The following is a 23,627-nucleotide window of genomic DNA, read 5'->3' as shown; positions in this document are numbered from 1 at the left end:
TTGGCATAAAACATCTTCTGTCTCAGTACTCCAAGTAGCTCTCTAAGGCTCTCCTCATGCTGCTCCCTGGTCTTGGACCAAAATATCATCAATGAAAACAATAACTGATCGGTCGAGCATCGGCATGCATACCCGGTTCATCAGATCCATGAACATTGCAGGTGTGTTGGTTAGCCCAAACGGCATCATCATGAACTCATAATGACCATAACGAGTCCGGAATGTTGTCTTCTCTACGTCTTCCTCTCTGAATCTTATCTGATAGTAACCCGACCTCAAATCAATCTTGGAGAACCAAGATGCACCCTGAAACTGATCGAAAAGGTCATTAATCCTAGGGAGTGGGTAACGATTCTTCACAATTAATTTCTTCAACTCCCGATAATCTATGCACATACGATGCGACCAATCCTTTTTCTTTACAAACAGAATAAGTGCTCCCCACGGTGAACTTCACGATCAGATAAACTACTTGCCCAATAGCTCCTGAACCTGAGAGGAAAACTCCTGCATCTCTGGCGATGCGAGGCGATACAATGCCTTGGCAATCGGCACCGTACTGGGATCAAACAGATCCTAAAGTCCACCTGCCTCATAGAAGGCACATTGGGTAAATCTTCCAGAAATACATCTGGAAACTCACTGACTACTGGCACATCTCAAACCAAAACTCTCCCCTCCTCCTGGGCATCAACCACATAAGGGAGATAACCAAAACACCCATGCTAGAGATACTGCCGATCCCTAGCAGCGGAAAAAAACGTTGAACCAACCCTTGTACCATCATCATAAATAGTAAGTTCTCCCCCACTTGGGATTCGATCTATCACCAGTTGTCTCTCGCAGTCAATCATGACACCAAATATGCTCAACCAGCCCATCCCCACAATCATGCACACATCCCCCATAGGGATGGTAATCAAATCAATCAGATAAGACACCTCGAATATCTCCAAAGTACAATCCCGAAAAATACTCAAAGCTGCAACCCTGTGTTCGTTGGCGATGAAGCCTAGCAAAGGAAACTCCAGCTCCCCAATAAACATACCAAATTCTCTACTGAAGGACTGGGATACAAAAGACTGAATCGCACCTGAGTCAAAAAGCACAAGAGCATGCAAATAATTCACTAAGAAGGTACCTATCAGAGATACAAGCATAAGCATACATGAAATAAATGAACATAAAATAAATTAATACATACCAGTAACGATGTCAGGCGCCGCACTGGCCTCTTCTGTTGAGAGCTAAAAAGTGCGACCCTTGGTCTTCGGGGCCTTAGCTCTCCCCTGGAATCCATCCGTAATCTTCAAAGTAGCCTTCACATTGCCAACCTGATTACAGTGGTAGAAAATCATGGTGCTCAGAAATAGGGTATGTTGACGACAGTCCCTAGCAATATAGCCATCCCTGCCACATTTGTGGCACCTAGTCATTGATCGACAAGTCTCCTTATGCATCTTCATGCACTTGCCACAAGTGTGGTCCCTGTGACCTCCAGATCGTGAATTGGAGAGATTGAACCGATTTGCTGCCAGCTAAATCTGACCTGGAGCCAACCTCCTCCTCTCTCGTCTAGTTCTCAATCTCAATCTCTCTCTCTTCTGAGAAAAAGAATGTAACTCAGAGAGGGAACCATACCTATGGTTCGACACAAACTCACAAATCCCCGTCTTGAGCTTGTTTAAGTAACGCGACATCTAAACCTGATCCGGTGAGGCATACTTGGAGCAGAACAGGGCTCTCTCAGTGAACATCTTGGTGATCTCTATCACCGATTATGTCGTGTGCTTTAGCAACATATACTCCTGGGCTAACCTCTCCATCTTCACCAGTGGAACATACTCAGTACGAAACAACTCTAAAAACTGCTCCCATGTCGTTGCGGCCTTCTCCACACGAGAATAAGCATCGGTCACCATCTCCCACCAGTCCTTTGCCCCTGAACGAAAAAGGTTCAGGGCGCACCTGACCTTCTATTCTTCTGGATATGAATAAGTGAAGAAACAGCCATCCACATCGGATAACCTGTTAGATTAGGTGTCTAAGCCCATAACTATTTTGGTATGTACTTGAACCGATTGTGAGCATGGTCCTTTTGGGTTGCCTTCACCATAGCAACTGATAGGATGAATTAAGGAGAAAAAGGATTAATTATGATTTATTAATATATTATATGAATAATATATTAAAAGAGAAATCATATTGTTTAATTAATATTAGTCAAGAATTAATAAGAATTAATTATGTGGCTAAAAGACATTAATTAAATAAAGGGGACTAGAACTGTCAATTGTGTGATAGTTGAATATTGGGCTGATGGACTCCATAAAAGTTGGAGTGGACGAAATCTATGGGGAACCCCATTGGAATTCGTCCAATGCTTCTAAGGAGGTAGTCAATGGGCTGCTTAGGGCCTAAGCAGTCAGATTAGGGTTTCCTGGTTGAAAACCCTAATAGCCTAAGTATAAAAGGAACCCTTGGCAAGCCAAAAACGTCCCTAACCTTCTAAGAGAAACCCTAGGACGTTTTTGGTGCCTCCTTCCTCTCTCATTGTTCATCTTATTGCTTATGGTGTTTCTGACTCCATTAGAGGTGCAACATTTGAGGCACTAGGCTTTAAGAAGTCAATTACAAGAAGGATTCAGATTGTTATTGCTACGTAACAATCAAGGTAAGATCTAAACTCTATTCTTTTGTCAATTTCGGTTATTGTATGCTAGAATTAGGTTTTATGAGCTTTGGATGATTATTGCATGTATATTACTAGATCCAAAGCTTTAGGGTTTGCATGTACACCATAGGATTAATGTAGTGCTCAAAACCCATCATAACCACCTCATAGCAACAATCGGGTCCTTGACCTCGTCAAATTCTGGGATTTGTGTTGTTGAAGTCCAGATACTGAAATGACCCTCTCCCCTGAACTCCCGCAACAACAATAGTTGTAGTAACTGCGGCAGCAGCAACCTTAGTGACGGCAAGATAGCGCGCGTCAAACATCTTGATCATGGCGGTCTTAATAGACCCAAATACCCCTGGAATTTTCCTACCTAACATCCATGGTCACCTGGGTGGTGATCATCTCACGAATCTCATCGTCAGTCATTCCTGGCATTGACGGGCCGCCTACTCCTAATCTAGAACCTCTAGTGACCGGCATACTGAAAAAAAACCATAATACATCAATAAAAGCGGCAATTCATACTATTACATCATTAGAGAATTATTAAATACTCAGGGCTTGTGACTTCCTTTATATGGATACAGATCCTGTGCTTTCAGTAGTACGGGCCCATATTACCTCCCACACTTACTCGCATTTGTCTCAGGGTGGGGCGGTCGTCACGGACCACAACATAATTCTGGCTTGCCCTTGGCCTACAGCTTATGTCTGGCTTGCTCCCCGGCCTGATCATTCCTCATAGTTAACACCACTAAGCCCTCAGTATGAGTCTGGCATGCCTTTCCCGACCCTCACCTCGTATATGGAATGCCCATGATCCCTCAGTATGAGTCTGGTATGCCCTCCTCGACCCTCAGCTCATATCTGGTTTGCTCCAGGGTTTGTTGGCTACAGCACGGGGCAGTACAACCTCAACCCAACCGACAAAATATGTCGACATATAACATGTTATATCATATAAAAATAAACAAACAGTATCACAGGTAGTCCTACAGATCTACCAGACTAGCATATCAAATCTAGCATGCATATCTATTCCATACTCAACATATCAACAAATATCAGGTTAATAACCAATGGGCCGGCCTTGGTGCCTCCGACCTGAAAGTATCGTGAGGAAAACTCACTCGCAAACTAAATAGAGCTGATGAGGTCCAACTCCATATGTCAGCTCTCTACTTGATTCCTAATTCCATCAATGACTAATTTCCATAAAAATCCCAAAGTACCTAAAATACCCTCAAGGTCAAACTTGGTCAAAGTCAAAGTCAACGGTCAAGATCAACAGTCCGTGTTGGCCCAACACGTCGTGTTTACTTACAAACATGTCGTGTTCTGTCAGCATTCATACGGTCAGGAAAACCTCAGCCAACACGCCGTGTTGACATGAAAACACGCCGTGCTAGCCCGACCTCCAGCAACTTAATACATCCAGCCGCATCTTCGATTCCAAGGGCTCTAAAGCTCAGATCTAGCCCATAATGCTATTAAGAAGGGTAAAGTTTCCAACTTTATCCACTGGGGCTACTTAAAAGGTCCAAAAATCCAACCATAAGGCTTGAAGATACAAGGGCTTAACCAATAAGTACTTAATTCTTAAAGTGTGAAGCCCAACTCTTCTAGAAGAGATTCTAGCACCAAAACCATGCCAAAGGTCGATGCTTTATAGACATGCATGTCCAATGCATGTGTTGAACCCATATTAGGTCAAAATGGAAATTTATGACCTATTCTCCATGCATGGCATCAAAACCCGACTATAGGCCAGATCCAAGACTCTACTAGGTCACCTAGACGTGGAGATTCATAAACTTGCAACCTTTATGAGATCTAATCATTCCAACCTTCAAGAATGAGAAACTAAAGGGACAAAACTCAAGATCTAGCAACATAGAAGAATAAAAGTTGATTCTTAGTCACTTACAAAGGTCTAGAAAAGTGTCAAACTGAAATATAAGGGCTTGATTGATGGATCCTTGCTTCCTTCTTCCAACTTCTCCCTTATTTGGCTCCAAAAGCACCATACTAGCTCACAAATGAGAGGGAAAGATAATTAGGGTTTTCAAGGGTCGAGTGGGGGAATTGGAGGCTGATAAAAGGCTAGCTCTTTGGACTTAAGGAGATTATATACGGTGCAAAACCCTAAACATTTAGGGTTTTCTCAACCAGCCGCCAACACGCCGTGTTTACACACCAACATGCCATGTTGGTCCAAGAAAATACACGGCCAAAAAGTTCTCAACACGCCATGGTGAGGCTTTACCACGCCGTGTTCCAAGGGAAGGACTTGTATAAATAGGAATAATTCCATACCTGAAAATCGGGATGTTACAATTTTCCCCCACTTGAACTAGACTCCGTCCTTGAAATCTGCTAAGATAAATAACTCAGGATAATTCTCCCGCATGTCCGCCTCCAGCTCCCAGGTCCATTCGGAGCCCTTCCGAAGCTGCCACTGTACCTTTACCAAAGGTATCTCCTTGTTGCGTAAAAACTTCATCTTTCTTTCCAGAATGTCCAACGGTCTCTCAACATAGTTCATGCGCTCATCAACCTGAATATAATCCAAGGAATTCACTGCATCATCATCCAGTACGCACTTTCGCAGCTGCGAAACATGGAAGGTGCTGTGAATCTGACTGAGCTCCTCAGGAAGATCCAATTTGTAAGAAACCTTGCCAATCCCGGCGATCACTCGAAACGGCCCAATATATCGGGGTCCCAACTTAACCCTCTTCCTGAAGTGAATCATACCTTTCCAAGGTGAGCCTTCAGTAACACCATGTCGCCAACCTGAAACTCCGACTCTGATTGGCGCCGGTCAACATAGCTCTTCTGCCGACTCTGAGTAGTCTGTAATCTTTGCCTAATCTATTGAATCATCTCCGTAGTCTGAAGGACCACCTCGGACTGCCCCATAACCCTATGACCAACCTCACCCCAGCAAACTGGGGACGACATCTCCGCCCATACAAGAGCTCAAAAGGCGGAGCACCAATGCTGGAGTGAAAATTGTTGTTGTCTGAGAACTCCGCAAGAGGTAGGTAAGAGTCCCAGCTCCCACCAAAATCGATGACACAGGCCCGCAACATATCCTCAAGGTTCTGTATCGTCCGCTCACTATGGCCATCGGTCTGCGGATGATAAGTTGTGTTGAAGTGCAACCTCGTGCCCAGTTCCTGATGGAACTTCTACCAAAAATGGGAGGTGAACCGAACATCACGGTCTGAAACAAAGGAGACTGGAACCCCATGGTGAGCAACGATCTCACGAATATACACATTGGCCAACTTCTCGGCCGAAGAACTCTCCTGAATCGTCAGGAAGTGGGCACTCTTGGTCAATCGATCCACGATGACCCAAATAACATCAAAACCCTTTTCCGTCTTCGACAACTTGGTGATGAAATCCATCGAAATATGCTCCCATTTCCACATGGGAACCTCCAGAGACTGCAGCTTGCCAAGCGGCCTCTGATGATCAGCCTTGACCATCCTACAGGTCATACACCTCTCCACGTACCAGGCGATCACCTTCTTCATACACGGCCACCAATAACTTAATCTCAAATCTCGATACATCTTGGTGGCCCCGGATGGATAGAAAACCGAGACTTATGGGCCTCCTCCAACACACTCTGTCTAACCCCACCAGACATAAGAACCCATACCCGACCACAACGGGTCAACAATCCACGACTATCCGGAACTAATATCGCGATCTCACCCTTGATCCTCTCTATCTTCCAGTTCTCTTCCCGAATACCCTCGACCCAAGCCTCACTAATCAATCCCAAAAGCGGAGAATCCACTAATATCCTCATACACGATACCCCATCTGAAGACCCAGCCGACCTACGGTTCAAAGCATCCGCCACCACATTCGATTTACCAGGATGGTAAAGGATCTTGCAATCATAATCTTTGACTACATCCAGCCACCTGTGATGCCTGATGTTCAGGTTTGGCTGATCCATAATATGTCTCAAACTCTTGTGATCCGTGTAGATAGTACAACGGACCCCATAAAGATAATGCCTCCGAATCTAGACGGCAAAAACCACTCCCCCAACTTCAGATCATGCGTGGGATATCTCGTCGCGTGCGACTTCAGTCGCCGCGAAGCATAAGCTCTCACCCGTCCTCTCTACCAAACCGAAGAAACTCCTGATATCCGAGGGAGATTTCGAAACCTCCCACTACATCACGTGTAACGCCCGGGTTTCGGGGCTAAGCATTTTTAGACGATGTAATAGTCTAGGTCAACTATTGTAACTCTTTTGATGTAATAAAAATGAAATATTTGAGTATTTTGTGAATTTATGTGCTTATTATTTAATTATAAATGTATAATTAATAAAGAATAAAAATAAGCGTCAAAATTAAAATATGAGATAATCCCGATATCTTTACATAAAGTTGTAGTGGTCAAAACAACGATTCCGGAGATATAAAGAACGCCGAAATCCGAGTTATAACGAAGAAGTTATGACCCGATGAAGTTTCACGACGGAACCGGCACGATACCGGGAAGCGTGAATAGTGAATTTATGATAAAGCGAGTTTTTAGCCGACACGACCTAAACGAGAATCGAAGAGCTCTTTAATTGTGGCGTAACAATAAAAAGACAGACGAAAACGGACGTCGGATGAAGAAGTTATGAATTTTTAACGGACCAATCCTGTCCCGGCCTGTTAAAAATATAACTTTAAAATAAATTCAAAATTAGCCAACGGAGTCTAACCGAAAGTTGTAGATTACGTTCCCGCCTTCGCGTGGATATAAATAACGTCAAAAACGGAGCTCGTATGCGAGAGTTATGATTTTTCTAAGACGGGAGGCCGATACGCGATATTGGGTGACATGGCACCACCAGAAATTAGACATGTGGCACCACCAGAAATTGGACACATGGCACCACCAGAAATTGGACATGTGACACCACCAGAATTTGGACAAGTGGCACCACCAGAAGGCCACCACATGCCCCAACTCACTATAAATAGAAGTGTCGGGTTCTCTCATTTTTATACTTTTCCTCTTCCACTTTCTCTCTCTAAACTCTCTCTCTAAGCTCCCTTGAGCCCCTAAAGTCTAGGTAAACCCCCTAGCACCCGAAGGAAGTCCCGAGGCTCCCGGAGTCCCGAGAAAAGAACCTTTCGGCTCGGAAACGCTGCTCCAGCAAAGTCCGGTTTTGAGAAAAACCCGCTGTAAGTAAGGTACGCCTACGAAATTTTTAATATAACTTTTAAATAATTATAGTAATGTTATTAGGCCCTTAAAATAATTATTTGGTCTATTATTATTTATATATTGAGTGTTATTTAACGCTTATATAATAATAATAATAGCTAGACTATTAATTAGTCACGGTTAACGTTAAAACTAAACTCTAGTGGTATTAATACTAGGTTTTGGTCAAGGAAAAATTGTTTTGAGATAACGAAGTGCTGTTCAAATACCGAGTCACCACCTAATCAGGTGAGTGCATAGTTACTTTCATCTTACACATAGATATGAAGTATTTTATATTAATTACGTGCTATGTGTGCATATTATCTGAATACTTGCTGCCTATGTTGATGAAAGATTTTTATACATGTTTTAAATAATTTAAACTGTATATGTATTTTATATCTACAAAAATGTTGGGGTAAAACATGGGTAGATGTAATAAGACAATGTGTGATAAAATGATGAGAGGCCTCGATGTTGTTGTTGTTGATTCTGTCATCTAGCGGAGTATGGATGACGACCACGGACTCTTCTAGACAGTCCAGTGGAACGCTAGCAGGCTCGCAACCTGTAGGTGTTTGTGAACGATGTGTTCACCGGTGTACTCCATCCCCCTCATGGTTGCCTTTAGGACATTTATTGCTGAGGAAACCCCTTGGCAGTAGTGTCCATCCCGATATTGATCCTTAGTCTAGGTCCCTTATGATAGGTGTTTTAGGGACGTAATGTGAGGATAACGGGAACGGGTAATCGGGTTATTGTTGATTGATGAAATTAATAAACTTATTTATTGTGGGTTGAAAACCCTATGTGCTCACCAGGCTCCCAAGCCTGACCCACTCAGTTTCTTGTATTACAGGTAGTGGCGCACGAGCATAGATATGATGTTTGGGATGAGAGATTATGAATAAATGTAGTAAGGCTATATTGTACTGTTTATGCTTTTGATCTGTATCGAACATGACATCCCGATGTTTTTAATGAAATACATTTCTACGGAAATGCTTTGATAAGTCTTTATCATAATTTTATTTTGGGAACAAATTCCGCAACACTTTTATTTAAAATGTTACTCTGATTTTTAAACAAAGCATAAACAAAATCGGTCTTTTCTGGCCGTGAAAATGGGGATGTCACAGTTGGTATCAGAGCATTAGTTTAAGCGAACTAGGAATTTGTAGGATTTCTAGACTTAAACTTAGAATGCTAAGCGATGATTGTGAGGTGTGAGCACTAGCTTATTTTAGGAATTGTGCCTAAAATGCTTTTATGTGCTAAATGATTTATGCCTTATATGCTGTTATTTGTTCGGATCTATGGTCTGTTGCCGACCGGATCTGGAAACCTTATGTGTTTAGGATTCTAAATGTACGATTACGATATTAGAACTAACATGTAAACGTTTCGGAGAGATAAGGATGATTTAAACGTCTATCCTAAATAAAGATCTAAATTCACCTTATTCGGAGTATAAATCAAAATGGCAAGAACCCGCAGTGGAGCTGGAAACGCAAACGAAAACAGGAATCGACCACCTGTAATTGAGCAAATACATGTTGTAGCTGCAGCACCTGAGCCAGTAACGATGGCTGGTGTACAATTGATGATTCAGGCGATGTTGGATAATCAGATGGAAGAAACTAGACGTCTGCTTCGACAAAATCGTGAAGAACTTTCAATCCAAGTTGAAGAGCCCGAAGTGAATGGAGGGCCATCGGAAGGTGGAAACTTCAGTGGTACCGTTGGTCAAGACAACCCACAAATTGTTAGACAAGGCAATCGTAATGGAGGAAATGATGGAAGAGGATGTAAATACAAGGATTTTATGGCGTCTAAGCCACCATGTCTACCCGGAAGCCCGACGCCGGTGCAAATTATGGATTGGATCTCCGAGATGGAGACAATGTTTGAAAGTTGCGAATGCAGCAACAGGCAGAAGACCGCTCTTGCGATCCCGTTGTTGAAATCTGGTGTGTTGAGTTGGTGGAAGCTGTTAGCTGATTCTATGCCCAAGGGAGAAGCGAGTAAAATGTCTTGGGAAGATTTTGTGGAACAACTGAAACTGCAATACTACTCAGAGCAGGACCTACTGGAAATCAATAACGAGTTTCAGAATTTGAAGAAGGGAAATATGAGCGTTGCTGAATACGCTGCAAGTTTCACGGAGAAAATGAAGCTTATCCCATACCTAGTTCCAACAGAACTCTCAAAGGTCAATAAGTTTGCCCTTGGACTACCAACGGACTATGGTCTAATGGTTAAGCAAACAACCACGTTGAAAGCCGCCATCTGGGCTGCCAGAAATGTTGAGACCCAGATCAGGGAGAAAGGTCTGGAAAGGTCAGAGGTTGGTGAGAAGAGGAAGTTTGACGGACCCTCGGGGTCCAGCAAAAAGGGTAAATTCTCAAAGTCTAGTTCGAAAGGAGGTGGAGGAGGCGAAGTGAAGTGGTGTGACAAGTGCAAGAAGAAGCACTCTGGGAATTGCGACGGAGGGGTCACTTGTTTCAAATGTGGGAAGCCTGGGCACTATGCCAATGAATGCACATTCACTAAGAAGGTCTGTTATGAGTGCAACGAGGAGGGGCACATTTCGAGGGACTACCCGAAGAAGAAGGAAGCAGGAAGACCCAAGATTCCACCAAAGCCGAAGGCTAGAGCCTTCCAGATGACACTGGAAGCTGCTAAGGAAGAAGCTGATGTCGCTTCAGGTACCTTTCTCGTAAACAAATTGCCTGCCCAAATTTTATTTGATTCTGGAGCCAACTACTCCTTTATTTCGCATGAATTTGGTAGAAAGCTAGCTTTGCCTGTCGATAGACTAGATAATGCCTTATTAGTCGAAGTTGCTAGTGGCAAGTTTGTACCTGTTAGCCATCGTATGAAAAACATCTTAATTGATTTGAACGGGAATAAGTTTCACGAGGAATTATTGCCTATCGAACTTAACGGTTTCGACATCGTGTTGGGAATGGATTGGCTTAGCACCAATGATGCGGAAATACTGTGCAAAAAGAAGATCGTAAAAGTAAACCCGCCTGGGAAAGAGTCGTTTATGGTGTATGGGGACAAACGCAGGGTAAATTCTGGAATCATTTCTCTAATGAAAGCCAGAAAATGTTTGACCAAGGGATGTACATCATATTTAGCATTCGTGATCGATGCTAAGAAGGAAAAGAAGGTGATACAGAGCATTCCTGTCGTGTGTGATTATCCGGAAGTATTTCCCGAAGATCTTCCCGGATTACCGCCTGATCGACAAGTAGAATTCCGTATTGACTTGTTACCAGGAACGACACCAATAGCAAAAGCACCTTACCGATTAGCACCGACGGAGATGAAGGAGATAATGATGCAACTTCAGGAGTTATTGGACAAAGGTTTCATTAGACCTAGTTCATCACCCTGGGGAGCTCTGGTGTTATTCGTGAAAAAGAAAGATGGAAGTATGAGAATGTGTATTGATTACAGAGAGCTGAACAAGGCAACAATAAAGAATAGATATCCGTTGCCAAGGATTGATGACCTGTTCGATCAACTGCAAGGTTCAAGTTATTTCTCAAAGATCGATCTTAGGTCAGGATATCATCAACTGAAGGTGAGAGATCAGGATATTGAGAAGACTACGTTCAGAACGAGATATGGACACTACGAGTTCTTGGTTATGTCGTTTGGACTAAATAATGCTCCAGCAGCATTCATGGATCTGATGAACAGGGTTTGTAAACCATTCCTCGATAAATCTGTGATAGTGTTCATAGATGACATTCTCATCTACTCGAAAAGCCAAGAAGAGCATGGTAGACACTTGCGGGAAGTGTTAGAAGTCTTGAAGAAGGAGAAGCTGTATGCTAAATTCTCCAAATGTGATTTTTGGATTCGAGAAGTCCAATTCTTGGGTCACGTGGTCAACCAAGAAGGGATAATGGTCGATCCAGCAAAGATTGAAGCGGTAATGAAGTGGGAACAACCAAAAAGTCCCACGGAGATCCGAAGCTTTTTGGGATTAGCCGGATATTACCGAAGGTTTATCCAAGGATTTTCTTCAATCGCTAGTCCATTAACAGCGTTAACCCACAAAGGAGCTACCTATGCTTGGAGTGATAAGCATAAAGAAGCATTCGAGAAGCTAAAGAAGAAACTATGCGAGGCACCGATACTTTCTCTACCCAATGGAGTTGAAGACTTCGTTGTTTATAGCGATGCGTCTGGTGTTGGGTTGGGTTGTGTTTTGACCCAAAGAGAAAAGGTGATCGCATATGCGTCTCGACAGTTGAAGGAACATGAAAAGAACTACCCGACTCATGACTTGGAGTTGGCGGTGGTAGTTTTCGCTCTAAAAATATGGAGGCATTACCTCTATGGCACGAAGTGCAAACTTTTCACCGATCATAAGAGTCTACAATATCTCTTTAATCAGAAAGAATTGAACATGAGGCAACGACGCTGGCTAGAATTACTCAAGGACTATGACTGTGAGATACTTTACCACCCCGGTAAAGCAAACGTTGTCGCTGATGCTCTCAGTCGAAAAGTCAACCTTGAAAGAAAAAGGCCAAGAGCGTTGAGAATAGAAATTGTCTCGACCATTGTGCAAAGTATCAGGGAAGCTCAAGAAGAAGCTTCAGAGAAGAGTGACCGAAAAGAAGAACGTTTGGGAAAAACACTAGTGTTCGGTACAAACAGTCAAGGACTAAAGGTATTCCAAGATCGGATTTGGGTACCTAAGACTGGAGGAATAAGAGATCTTCTGATGGAAGAAGCTCACAAGACCATGTACTCGATTCATCCCGGTAGCACTAAAATGTATAGGGACCTAAAACCCTACTACTGGTGGCCGACGATGAAGCTCGACGTTGCGAAATATGTGGCCGAGTGTGTAACTTGTGCAAGAGTTAAGGCCCAACATCAGAAACCATATGGGAGTTTAGAACCCTTACCTGTACCCATGGGTAAATGGGAAGACATCACCATGGATTTTGTGACTAAACTACCCAGGACGAAGAACGGTCACGACATGATTTGGGTGGTCGTGGATCGTTTCACAAAGAGTGCACACTTCATAGCTGCCAATGAAAGGTGGTCTATGGATAAGCTTGCAAATGCTTACGTGAAGGAAATCGTGAGACTTCACGGTGTTCCTCTAACAATTGTATCGGATCGTGATAGTCGTTTCACGTCAAGGTTTTGGAGAAGTCTACAAGAGGAATTGGGTACGAAGTTATGTCTGAGTACAGCTTACCATCCGCAGACTGATGGTCAGAGTGAAAGAACGATTCAAACGCTTGAAGATATGTTGAGAGCATGTACCCTCGATTTCCAAGGTAACTGGGATGAGCACTTACCTTTGGTAGAATTTTCCTACAACAACAGTTTCCACTCGAGCATCAAGATGGCACCTTATCAAGCTTTGTACGGACAAAAGTGTCGTACGCCTTCTTGTTGGCTTGAGGCTGGAGAAAAGCAGTTTATGGGCCCCGAGATAATCCATGAGACTGCTGAGAAACTGAAGGTGATAAAGGAAAGGATGTTAGCAGCTCAGGATCGTCAGAAGAGCTATGCTGACAAGAAAAGACGACTGATGACCTTCGAAGTTGGGGATTCCGTTTTGCTTAAAGTCTCACCGTGGAAAGGACTTATACGATTCGGGAAACGAGGAAAGCTGAGTCCAAGGTTTATTGGACCGTTCAAAGTTCTTCAGAAGATTGGGAACCAAGCTTACAAGCTGGAATTGCCCGAAGAACTCGATGGTATTCATAACACCTTCCATGTATGTTATCTGAGGAAATTCACGGGAGAAGTTCCCGACATAATTCCGATCTCGGAGTTAAGAATGGATGAGAATAAGAGGCTAATCGAAGAGCCCGAGGCAATTGTTGACCGTAAGATTAAGAAGTTACGACGCAAGATGGTCGACTTAGTGCTAGTCCGATGGAAACATTCGAATGGGCCGAATCTCACTTGGGAAACAGAGGATGACATGATGAGTCGCTATCCGCATCTGTTTGCTGACGCATGATTCCGGGACGGAATCATCCTAAGGGGGAGAGAATTATAACGCCCGGGTTTCGGGGCTAAGCATTTTTAGACGATGTAATAGTCTAGGTCAACTATTGTAACTCTTTTGATGTAATAAAAATGAAATATTTGAGTATTTTGTGAATTTATGTGCTTATTATTTAATTATAGATGTATAATTAATAAAGAATAAAAATAAGCGTCAAAATTAAAATATGAGATAATCCCGATATCTTTACATAAAGTTGTAGTGGTCAAAACAACGATTCCGGAGATATAAAGAACGCCGAAATCCGAGTTATAACGAAGAAGTTATGACCCGACGAAGTTTCACGACGGAACCGGCACGATACCGGGAAGCGTGAATAGTGAATTTATGATAAAGCGAGTTTTTAGCCGACACGACCTAAACGAGAATCGAAGAGCTCTTTAATTGTGGCGTAACAATAAAAAGACAGACGAAAACGGACGTCGGATGAAGAAGTTATGAATTTTTAACGGACCAATCCTGTCCCGGCCTGTTAAAAATATAACTTTAAAATAAATTCAAAATTAGCCAACGGAGTCTAAACGAAAGTTGTAGATTACGTTCCCGCCTTCGCGTGGATATAAATAACGTCAAAAACGGAGCTCGTATGCGAGAGTTATGATTTTTCTAAGACGGGAGGCCGATACGCGATATTGGGTGACATGGCACCACCAGAAATTGGACATGTGGCACCACCAGAAATTGGACACATGGCACCACCAGAAATTGGACATGTGACACCACCAGAATTTGGACAAGTGGCACCACCAGAAGGCCACCACATGCCCCAACTCACTATAAATAGAAGTGTCGGGTTCTCTCATTTCTTACACCTTTCCTCTTCCACTTTCTCTCTCTAAACTCTCTCTCTAAGCTCCCTTGAGCCCCTAAAGTCTAGGTAAACCCCCTAGCACCCGAAGGAAGTCCCGAGGCTCCCGGAGTCCCGAGAAAAGAACCTTTCGGCTCGGAAACACTGCTCCAGCAAAGTCCGGTTTTGAGAAAAACCCGCTGTAAGTAAGGTACGCCTACGAAATTTTTAATATAACTTTTAAATAATTATAGTAATGTTATTAGGTCCTTAAAATAATTATTTGGGCTATTATTATTTATATATTGAGTGTTATTTAACGCTTATATAATAATAATAATAGCTAGACTATTAATTAGTCACGGTTAACGTTAAAACTAAACTCTAGTGGTATTAATACTAGGTTTTGGTCAAGGAAAATTTGTTTTGAGATAACGAAGTGCTGTTCAAATACCGAGTCACCACCTAATCAGGTGAGTGCATAGTTACTTTCATCTTACACATAGATATGAAGTATTTTCTATTAATTACGTGCTATGTGTGCATATTATCTGAATACTTGCTGCCTATGTTGATGAAAGATTTTTATACATGTTTTAAATAATTTAAACTGTATATGTATTTTATATCTACAAAAATGTTGGGGTAAAACATGGGTAGATGTAATAAGACAATGTGTGATAAAATGATGAGAGGCCTCGATGTTGTTGTTGTTGATTCTGTCATCTAGCGGAGTATGGATGACGACCACGGACTCTTCTAGACAGTCCAGTGGAACGCTAGCAGGCTCGCAACCTGTAGGTGGTTGTGAACGATGTGCTCACCGGTGTACTCCATCCCCCTCATGGTTGCCTTTAGGACATTTATTGCTGAGGAAACCCCTTGGCAGTAGTGTCCATCCCGATATTGATCCTTAGTCTAGGTCCCTTATGATAGGTGTTTTAGGGACGTAATGTGAGGATAACGGGAACGGGTAATCGGGTTATTGTTGATTGATGAAATTAATAAACTTATTTATTGTGGGTTGAAAACCCTATGTGCTCACCAGGCTCCCAAGCCTGACCCACTCAGTTTCTTGTATTACAGGTAGTGGCGCACGAGCATAGATATGATGTTTGGGATGAGAGATTATGAATAAATGTAGTAAGGCTATATTGTACTGTTTATGCTTTTGATCTGTATCGAACATGACATCCCGATGTTTTTAATGAAATACATTTCTACGGAAATGCTTTGATAAGTCTTTATCATAATTTTATTTTGGGAACAAATTCCGCAACACTTTTATTTAAAATGTTACTCTGATTTTTAAACAAAGCATAAACAAAATCGGTCTTTTCTGGCCGTGAAAATGGGGATGTCACATCACGGCCTCGATCTTGGCCGAATCAACCAATATCCCATCCTGATTAATTAGGTTTCCAAGGAACTTAACCTCTCGTAACCAAAACTTGCACTTCGAGAACTTAGCATAAAGTCGTTCTTGCCTCAAAACCCCCAGAAGCTCATGAAGATGCTCATCATGCTGCTCTCTGGTATTGGAATATGCCGAGATATCATCAATAAATACAATAACCGAACGATTGAGCATCATCTTGCATACTCGATTCATCAAATCCATAAATACAGCAGGCGCATTGGTGAGCCCAAATGGCATCACCACAAACTCATAATGCCAATAACGAGTCCAAAACGCGGTCTTCTCCACGTCCTCATCTCTCACTCTGACCTGATGATACTCGGACCTCAGATCTATCTTAGAGAACCAAGATTCACCCTGCAACTGATCAAAGAGGTCATCAATATGCAGAAGGGGATAACGGTTCTTCACCATTAGCTTGTTCAACTCCCGGTAATCAATGCACATCCGGTGTGATCCATACTTCTTCTTGACGAACAAAATCGACCCTCCCCGCGCATAACTACTCGGTCTGATGAACTGCTTTCCTACCAGCTCCTGCATCTCAGGCGGTGCCAAGCGGTACGATGCCTTGGCAATCAGGGCCACACCTGGCACGAGGTCAATCCTGAACTCAACCTGCTTTTGTTGGATTAGTGTCTAAGTCCATAACTATATTTGGTATGTACTTGACCCGATTGGCATGGTCCATTTGGGTTGCATGGCATCATGCATTTGGATAGACTAAAATAAGAGAGATAACACTTAAGGTTTACTAATATATTATAAGTTCTAATATATGAATAAGATTATTTAATTAGTATTGATCAAGAATTAATTTGGAATTAATTAAGTGATCAATAAGGAGATTAATTAAATATATGGATTGATTGTGTAAATCATCCATATTTGTATAGTGGGCTAATGCTCCATGGATTATCAAGTTGGGCTAAAACCCATAGGATGCTCCATGGAGTTTTTGTACCCATGGATCATGGAAATGAAAGGCCATGACAATTAGGGTTTACATGGTGTAACCCTAATTGTGACAAACTATATAAGCATCTTATTCTTGTCAAAATCGTCCACCATGAGAGGACTATGTATGTATGGTGAGGGCTAGCCGATTTGATGAAGTGTATCATTTCTCGCAAGTTATTCCAAGTGTATTTTGATGTTGTGTGAACCATTTGAGGTGTCACACTTGGGGAACTCGGCTCTTAAGCATCAAGGAATCAAGCTACATAAAAAGGTATGTCTTCAAACTTGTTTTTATTACCCAAGTATCAAAGATTGTATGCTAGATAGGGTAATACCTTGGAATATTCATATTTGCATGTATAATAGAGAAAACATAGATCCAAGGCATTTAGGGTTGCATGTACACTTAGGAGTGTTAGAATGCTCAAAACTCAACAGTGGTATCAGAGCCTAGGTTTGTTTTCATTTATACTTGATGCAAAGTGCTGAAAAATGCTGAAAAAAATCGATTTTCAGGCTGTCTGGGCACTGGACTCGCCGAGTCCACTATTAGACTCGCTGAGTCCATGAGGAAACTCATCCTACTCGTCGAGTAGGTTCATACACTCGACGAGTAGGACCCCCTGACAGCATATTTTCAACTTTTAAGGCTGGAATTGGACTAGAATCATTACCCTAAGCTGTTTTTGAACCTATAAACCTGTTTTTGATGTGGTAATGTTCATTCTAATCCAATTTCAAAGATAATTGTCAATAGATTCATGTTTTGTATTAGTTTAAGAGTTATGCTAATTACATGAAAAAAGTTTGATTGAATTATCTTGTTCTTATGAGTTGCTTAGATTAATAGAAAAGTTATGTGGAATTGTTGTTTTCAATCCATTTTAATCTAAGAGTTGATTCTAAAATGTGTTTTTGTAACTTGTCCTCAAGTTACATGAAAAGTCACATTTAAGAATCATAAAACTCATAAATATTTCATAAGTTATGAATAAAGGAAAAGTTACATTCTTTTAATAGTTTAAAGTCTTCCATAACTTGTCCTCAAGTTATGGAACTTGAAGAGTTTTTTGTATTAAAACTACTTTAAACACATAATTTATGGAATTGAATAGTTTCAAAACTTGCCCTCAAATTTTGGAATTTGAAAAGTTTTCCCTTATCAATACTTTAATTCCAAGTTAAGCCCTTAGAATTTTAAAAGTTAAAATTCAACCCTTATACTTTATAGTATTATAAGTTAATAATATATATATATATATATATATATATATATATATATATATATATATATATATATATATATATATATATATATAAGAGCAAGTCAGTCTTACCGTTAGTAGGCCTCATTCACGAAGCCGGTCTATAAGGGGGGTATAAGGTTACTGCCTATAAAATGGCAGTTTAATGGGTGTCCACTCTCACCCACCGCTTCCTTGACTGGTGGAGGGTCGTTAGCCGAACGGGTAGGACAAGGACTAGAGTTCTCCCTTCATTAAAAGTATTAATGATAAATACTAAGTAACTAAACCTTTTATAAATTCCCAATCTTAGTTACTTAGGAAAATGTGAATTTGGTGCTAACCCATGAAATTACACTTTTTACTTTGCTTAAGTCGTCAGTGGAGCGTGTGTGGTTAATCGGCACACTAACCTGGATTTAACAAGGTAGGCAAGGGGTAACTTAATGTTTATCATAGTATCGGTGGAGCGCGTGTGGTTAACCAGCACATCGATTAAGAGGTAAATATTAAGGGTACCAAGTATATTTGCATGGTTATTCACACCTTGTTTTGTGATCCTCGGCATCCCAGTCACAAAACTTGAGAGGGCACAATCGCGATTGAAACATGCCTTTGAAAAGTTCAATGAATCTCAAAAGATCTAGGAGTTTCAAATCCAATTAAAAATTAATATTTCTATTTCGTTTTTCATGGTGGAAATTGGCGAATCGTCATTCTCCTACCTTCAAATATTTTATAGCATGGATTACGGCATCCCTCTTCCAAGTTATAAAATATTGTGTTGGTTCCTAGCCTTAATATTTCATATTGGGTGTTATATTAAGGACTTTAAATAAACTATCTTGAATATCTCCCAAAAGATATCTAGTTCAGACATCTATGATCTTCCCAAATCTCTTGGAACTTCACTTCATCCACCTCCTCCAATTATTCTCCCTAACCCACAAGTTCAAGGTCACTCAAGCCCTATTGGCAAGCAAGGTCTATGTGTGATCGCATCTTGGAGATGAATTCACATATTGACAAGTCGGGAGAGTTGGGTGTCAAAGTCTTAAGAAAGTTGGATGTTCAATCACCTTCTAAGTCACATAGTGAGTTCCTTTGGGACTACTATGAAACAGACTATGACATGACCCTTAAATGATCTTGTTGGGTATTTTATGTTGCGTCATGGGCTTAGTATTGTATATCCGTATTGGGCATGTCCATCCGTGATTATTGAGTAGGGTTTAGCTATAAATAGTGCATGCATGTATGCCTTAGAAACGAACGTGATTATAGTTATTATTGCTTTGTAACCCTAAACACCTCTACAGTCGAAGTTCTTAATCGAGCTCTTCTGAGGTGTTAAAGTTTAATCATTCGACATCAGTTAAACCATTCATGTGTTCTTCGTTACGTCTTTAATTGTGTTTCTGCTTAGAATCTATCGATCCGACAAGAACTTTGTTCTAACAATTGGTATCAGAGCAGGAGACTGTGTGATCAATACACATTCCTTCTGTGTTAAGAATTCTTTAGGGTTTTCGCTTTTATCGAATATAAAGAAGCCATCTTCTTCCTGTCTACGGTAACTCTTGTATTTGATAAAACCCTAATCTCAAGTTTACAGGTCTGATTCTAGCAGTTCTAAGGAAAGGCTCACCATGTCTCACGAAGATTCTCAAACTAATCCCATCAACATCTCCAACAACATTGGATCTACTACAAGGGTTCCCATTCTTTACACTCAAGACTTTGAAGTATGGGCGCATCACTTTGAAGATTACGTGGTTGGATCTGAAGATAATGGTTATCTCATCTGGGAAGCTATCACGCTTGGGCCGTTTGTTCACTCTGGAACGAACAGGACAGTGAAGACTCAAAAAGAATATAATCAGCTCGTGGTGGACGTAGATAAGATGCCACAGGATGAAAAGGACAAGGTGCTATGTAATGTGAAGGCCATGAGAATGATCAGATTCGCACTGCAATCTGACACTTTTCGGTTAGTTGGTTCATGCACGACGGCGAAAGAAATCTAGGATAGGTTGAAAGAACTCTACTCAACCGATGAAAATCTAGAACACTCTATTCAAACCTTGCTGCTCTCAGAATTTGGAGTTTTCGAACAGAAACCTGAAGAGAAACTGATACATACCTTCGATCGCTTCAATCATCTCCTTAGCAAGATGATCAAGCATGGTATAGAAAGAAAATTGATCGAGCAAAAAGTAACCTTCATGAATGGCTTAAGACCAGAATGGATGGCAGTGGTTTCAACAGTGAAAGCTCACGAACAATTTAAATCTTACTCACTAGCGAAACTGGTGGGCATACTTAAATCCCATGAGAGTGTGGTAACCAAGGAGGCGAAGATAGTTTCGGGTGTGGGATCGTTGGCCCTTGTCTCAAAAGGCAAAAGTGTTGCGGAAGAAGAGGAGTAGTCAGATATGTCTGAGTGTGACCTTACAAGCGAAGAATATGAAATGATGGTCACCAGTCCAAAGAAGTTTGCACGAAAGAAGTTCCCTGTCAATAAGAATCGAAACTAGCAAGGAAGTTACAGTTCTGAGAAGGTGAAAGAAGAAACGAAGAATACCTCTCAAAAAGATGATGACAAGAAGGAAAGCAAGCTTGCAGGAGACTCTGGATTCGACTGCAATTACTGTCATGGCAAGAATCACTTTGCCAAAGATTGCATGCTTAGGAAGATGGTTGAGAAAACGGATGGTGAAGATGATGAGGCGTACTACATGCCAAAGTTGGAAGAAATCAAGAGAAAGAAGGCAACTAACAGTTCAATGAATGCCTTGATTGTGCAGGAAAATGTGGATGAAGATGAGTTCGGTGGCGTTGAAGTCTGGTCAACCGATTCTGAGGATGAAGAAGTATGAAAGCCCACACATGGAAGAGCTTATGTGGCGAGGGATACTGAGGACAAGTGCTTTGCAGCCAAGCCCGTAAGTGAGAAGATCAACGACTGTGATCGGCTGATCAAAAAGGTACAATCCATCCTTGAATCACTTAAAGTTCCAGTAACAAATTATAAAGAAGAATTAAATGAATTAAAATTTAAATTTTCTAACTTAAGTGGTAGTCTCATGCAAACTCGCTTAGCGAACTCTAACCTAACAGACCAACTCAGCAGGGTGTCTTCAAAGAGTGAGGAGAGAAGGATGTGGATTGAGTTGAAGGAGACGGAGTTAAATAGGGCTAGGGATGAGATTATTTATTTGCAACGAGACAATTTAAAGTTTTTGAAACAACGGAATGTTTTTTGATTAATTGCTAACCGCCTATATACAAATATTGCTCAGTTGCACTTAAGTTGCAAAATAGGGAAAAAGATTCATAAGATGATATTACCCTTCCTTGAATTTAAGGAGGATGAGGTCATCGCTGAATGTGAATCCATAATGTCCTCAGAAGAGACATCCATCGCTTATAAAATCAGACTAGACAAGATAGAGACCTTCATTGACTCTAAGGAACATACGTGTATGCTCAAAAATCTTTTAGATGAAAATGATAGGTTAAAAATTAAGTCCGAGACTATTCAATCATTTGACTCGTCTAATGCCAAATTAATTTCAGAACATAAAATGAATATAGAAAACACGTCTGAATTTGATGAGGAAAGTGAGATGAGCGAAATCTCGGTAGAAGATGTGGTTGATTGCTCTGAATTTATGAAGAGCAAAACCGAGAATGAGAAACCCCTCATATCTGAAAACTCGGTTGGACACGCTCGCCTATCAAAGGACATGCCACAGAAACTCAAAGAGAAAGCAATGGTTTATCAAAAGGTTCAAGCTGTGCCAAATCAGGTATATGCTGTTACAGGGGTCACTGCAAAACAGACAGCGGAATTAAAAATCTTGGTCGACACAGACAATGCTGAAGTCAGCCCCTATTGATAACGCAGACGAAACCATCAGCTTATCGGAGCGAACCTGATGGAGGGTAAAAGGTAGATATGTTGTTGAACCCATCAACAAACCCTCAAGTTTTGACAAACCAAACACAAGTGGAACAAAAGAGATACCTGAAGAACCAAAGAAAACACCGAATGTTCCTTCCAAGACTACCGAAACTCAAAAGGAGAAGCCAAAATCAAGCTTCAATATTCATAAATCTCAAAAGCAGTTAGTTGAACAGAAACGCCAAAGAAATCAGAGATACATGAAAAAACTGAATGAGCGAAAACGGTATTGGCAATCTCAAAACCCCAACTACGTTCCTTCCAAGAAAGAGTCAATTGTCAAAGAAAATGAAAAGCCAAAAGGAAAAGAAAATTTTAGTCCAAGCTCCTACTATTCCAAAGCTCAGAACCGAACGTCTAGTTTCGGTTCCCACACCAGCGCTCAGAACCGAACGTCAAGTTTCGGCCACAACGTCAAGGCTAACAACCGAAAGTCAAGTTTCGGTCCTTCCTACTCCCAAAGAAAACCGAATTCAGTGAAGGACATCAAAGGAAAGGGAAAGCTTGATTCAGATTCTGATATCAATAATAAGAAAAAGTCAGCTAACCCTAGGATTCAAAAGAATATTCCAAAACCATCTAACAACACACCATCTAATACACCACAATTTAAACAAGATAAAAACAAAATCAAGGTGTATACCATCAAAAGAAAAGACCAAACCACTCTAATCAAAAGAACTTATTTGGTTGATATTTCTACTGCTATTCCTTTCTCTGTAAAAGACTCACCAGGGCCCAAGAGACTTTGGGTTCCTAAATCTGCTTGAATTTGCAGGTTATTAGTGACGAGCAGTTCGATGACGAATGGTACATAGACAGTGGCTGCTCGCGTCACATGACAGGAAGGAGGGAAGAGCTGAGGGAGTTTCGGTCCCTTAAGGATGGTGGATGTGTGAAGTATGGAAATAACTCTTATGGCACAATCAAAGGATATGGAATGATAACCAACGGAGACTTCTCGATTCGAAAAGTAGCTTATGTGGAAGGGTTGCAGCACAACCTCATCAGTGTATCATAATTGGTTGTGGGAACTGGTTTGAAGGTTTCATTCGATGATGAGGGATCATAAATAATTGAGAAGCAATCCAAAAGAGTTCTGTTGAAGTCTGAACGCAAGGGAGAGATGTATCCTTTAAATCTCAACCCAATTCGAGGAAAACCAGCAATATGCCTGCTGTCAAAGGCGAACACTGATGAAAGCTAGTTGTGGCATCGACGCCTATCGCACCTGAACTTCAAAGACATTAATAAGTTGGTGTTT

The sequence above is a fragment of the Lactuca virosa genome, chromosome 4, assembly GCF_052849685.1.
Source record: "Lactuca virosa cultivar CGN04683 chromosome 4, Lactuca_virosa_CGN04683_v6, whole genome shotgun sequence".
Taxonomy (NCBI): domain Eukaryota; kingdom Viridiplantae; phylum Streptophyta; class Magnoliopsida; order Asterales; family Asteraceae; genus Lactuca; species Lactuca virosa.
Note: the sequence above shows the minus strand (reverse complement) of the source record.